This window comes from Penaeus monodon, chromosome 12, assembly GCF_015228065.2.
Source record: "Penaeus monodon isolate SGIC_2016 chromosome 12, NSTDA_Pmon_1, whole genome shotgun sequence".
Taxonomy (NCBI): Eukaryota; Metazoa; Arthropoda; class Malacostraca; order Decapoda; family Penaeidae; genus Penaeus; species Penaeus monodon.
The window spans coordinates 21,885,030-21,888,985 of NC_051397.1; the positions used below are offsets into that span (position 1 = coordinate 21,885,030).

General features: G+C 41.7%; 1 protein-coding gene across 1 annotated transcript in view; it reads right to left on the reverse strand.

Annotated features, from left to right (window-relative positions):
- Nucleotides 1–3,956, reverse strand: part of LOC119579368 (mitochondrial import inner membrane translocase subunit Tim21-like) — a gene marked incomplete at its 3' end in the record, with an annotated part of 33,691 nt that overhangs the window by 28,701 nt on the left and 1,034 nt on the right.

Sequence of the window (3,956 nt, forward strand, 5' to 3'; positions counted from 1 at the left end):
GGTTGGGAAACCAATGAAATCAAATTTAGATAAGCTAGTTGATAAAGGGGCAATCCTCAGTGCCCCTAATAAGGATGAAACATCTTCATTAATGGCCATGGTGAGCCTGAAATGAATGGGGAGAGGAAATGGTCTACCACTCAAGGTCCAATAGAATACTGTGCCCATGGCCCCTGGAGGCTGTTCATGACTGACACAAAGACAGCCTTTCATCCTTTCAGCATGGCTCTCACACTTTAAGAAATGGACAGAAGAAGGGATGATAAGGAAGAAAAGGAATGGAAAGGGGGAGAAAAGAAGACCATGCAAACTTAGTTGAGATGAGGGCTGAGGTCCAAGGTAGGGGTGATCCCCAACATTGGACCCCACTCTCCATCTCCTAAGCCTCCCTAAAACAACAACGAGCAAGGATTAGGGGGGAACACAGGGATGATGTCTTCCCATTATGTGCAGTTGTGTCCTGCTCTAAACTGTGCAGGCTAAACAGTCGTGCAGTTGTTGTGCCATGGCTGCATTAGTTAAGGTGTGACAGTCCCTCAATAGTAGGCTTAAAGTCTAATTTTAGCCTCAAAACCTAAAAATTGTTTATGCTGAAGCCAAGAGCATAGAGAGTGGGGTAATATTGTCTTTTCCATGTTTCTGATTTTATATTCAAACAGCTGACTTCACATAAACCCTTACTAGTTGTTCAGTATAGCACTTTCTATAAATTATTTAAATACCTAAGACTTTTTTTTTATCTGATAGGTCTTTTCCAAACAAATGCATGTCAGCTCAGACATAAATGAATGAGGCAACTGATCATCAGTAAAGAAATTAGGTATCTGCAGAAAGTCAGCATCGTGAGGTAGGGGCAGAGTTGGGAAATACAACCTTCAGGATAAAGCAAAACAAAAGAATCTAAGGCTACTTCCTTCTGATACAAACTGCAAATAAAATAATTATCCATTGTGGATATATAATACTTGTTCCACTCCTTCCACCTTCATATTTCACTGATACACAATCAAGTGATGTATATTTACTTTAACTGTACAATTGTTTGGAGAAGAACTATCACAGACACACAAAAAATAATTCCTGAAAATTCAACTTGTATATAAATGATAACCCATGAGAACTACCCTGAAATCAGCAGGATAATCATAATGTAAAACATTTACATGTTTTTTATTGTTCCGAATTTAAAAAACTGACAATTCACTGCAGTTAAAAACTGACTGCAATATCATGAGGTGTGTTTGCATATGGCCTTTGTATTGCTGATCTAGCCAGTCCAAGATCTATATTGCCAGAATCTCCAAGTGAGATATTTGTTAACCTTTTTACCACAGCAACAGTACACGCTAAGCAATCATGATTGCTGTGTACTAAATCCTGCATATGTGATATCCCTGCTGAACTTCTAAAGGGTGGGGGTGAACCTATAGCTCGGGCTTGCATGCAGTCTTGACTGCCATCTGGCAGTCTAGTACCATTCCCCTTGACCTGTTGAGGGGTGTGGTCATCCCTCTCTGGAAAGAGAAAGGGGATTGTTGGGACTGTAGCAACTACTGTGGCATTACACTGCTCAGCATACCAGGCAAAGTTTTCACCCACATTCTTCTGAAACAGATGTGCAACCACCTACTAAGGCATCAGAGACTGGAGCAGTCTGGATTCACTCCTGGCAAATCCACAATAGACCAAATATTAGCGCTTTGAGTAATTGTGAAACGCCGTCATGAGTTTGGTCGTGGGTTGCTTGCAGCCTATATCAACCTCAAGAAGGCATTTGACTCGGTGCATCGTGAATCACTATGGGAGATTCTGAGACTCGGGGGAATTCTGACACAGATTAGTGGCCTAATAGCAAGCCTATATACCGGTACTGAAAGTGCTGTAAAGTGTGGTGGGGGTCTGTCAAACTTCTTCCCTATTAATTCAGGGGTGAGGCAAGGCTGTGTCCTTGCACCAACACTTTTCAACACTTGTATGGACTGGATAATGGGCAGAGCTACTACCCAAAGTCAGTGTGGAGCAACACTGGGCAATATCAAGGTCTTAGACCTTGACTTTGCCAATGATGTTGCTATCCTATCTGAGTCTTTGGAGTCACTGGTGGCAGCTCTTGATGCATTTAGAAATAAGGCAAAGCTCTTGGGCCTAGAGGTCTCTTGGACCAAGACCAAGATTCTGGACTTTGGGGGCCTTTTAGGGGAACCCATTCAGTCAATCCATGCTTGAAGTGAGGATGTTGAAGTCAAAGAGAGTTTTACATAACTTGGTCGCATAGTCCATATCCCTGGACTGTCAGACCAAGAAGTCACTAGATGGATTGATCTGGCAACAGGAGCCATGAACTTGATCAACAAGAGCATTTGGAGATGTCGGTACCTATGCAGAAGGACCAAGCTACATGTCTTCAAGGTCTTGATACTGCCGACTTTGCTCTATGGAAGCGAAACCTGGACACTACCTAGTGCCTTGGAGTCTCATCTTGATGCCTTTCGTAACAAGTCTCTTCGCCAGATCAGGGGTACAGTTGGCAGGACCCCGTGTCCAACTGACAGCTACATTGTGAGACTGGCATGGGACCTGTTACTTGCATAATCCGGGATTCACCAACTCAGGCTTTATGGGCACCTAGCTTGTTTCCCTGTGAATGACCCTGCCCATCAGGTTGTCTCTTTGTGAGACAATCCTAGGTGGAGGAGGCCTGTGGGATGACCAGGAGGTCATGGCTTGGGCAGCTTAATGAGACCTGTCACAAGGAATTAGAGATGGGCCGTGGGCCTGCCCGGAGACTCACCATGAGGGACGTTTGTGGCTGGAAGTTAAGGGTGGATATGGCCATGTGCCCCCATCAGCGTTAGCCCTTGATGATGATGATGATGAAATCCTTATTACTCCAATCACTCCTGGGAATCCACAAACATCACAGTATGAACTAAAAACTTTCCAAATCCAAGTTGGTTCCCATATCTCCACTCAATGCCCATATTTCCTTATCCCCCATTGCCAATGACTTACTCTTACTTATTTTCTTCTTTTATGACATTTTTTTTTGCCTTTGCAGCTTCTTTCATGTAGCAATGAGTGTAGCTTTTCCTTATATTATGATAGTTTTATCACATTTTCCTATAAATACTTCCCAAAGTAAAAATTACTGAAGGCATATTTATTTATCTAAAAATTTCTGCTGCATCAACATCTTAGGTCACTAGTGATAGTGTGAGGCTTCAAGGGCATATCCTCCAGGTAAGGAAGTGCTATATGACATTAAAGGTCATATGCTGTTATGGTGAAGTAGAGTAGTGAAAAGGGTTAGGAATGAGTTAATGATTAGGGTAAGGTTATAAGTTGAACCGTAATAGCGGGTAGTATTTTAGTGAAAAGGGTAAGATAAATGTTGTTAGAAGGAGGAGGTAACGGGCTGGTTACATTAATCTATTCTGTCCAGGGATTCCTTTACAAAACTGGATGCTTTCCTTGCTGTAAACGGATCCGAGACGAAAATCCCTCCGCAGCGCGAAAACGCTGTGGCGGTATTTCATCCCTACCTAGAGCTCAAATATATTGCCGAAACAAAAACTATAATATAATTACTGGTAAACTCATTACTTAGAATCTTTAAAAAATTATTATATATCATGATAAAAACAAACTTAATTATTAGATGCAAAGATATATTGCATCGAACAATGATGTCTCATTAATTGTTAATAGATAATTCGGATAAACATTCATTTGACTAACGAACATAAACATGAATCCACTTCGACACGCCAAAAGCATGGAGCTCTCTTCGGAAGTTATTTACGCCTTGTTGGATAAAGTGAAAGTCAAAGAGCCGTTGTGGAACACCATTCATAAGGATTATAAAAGCAGGAGTGGGAAAAGAACATTAATGAATGAAATAAGCAATACCCAAGAAGACCATGCATGCAAACTCTACAATATGCATCTTTCCCCCT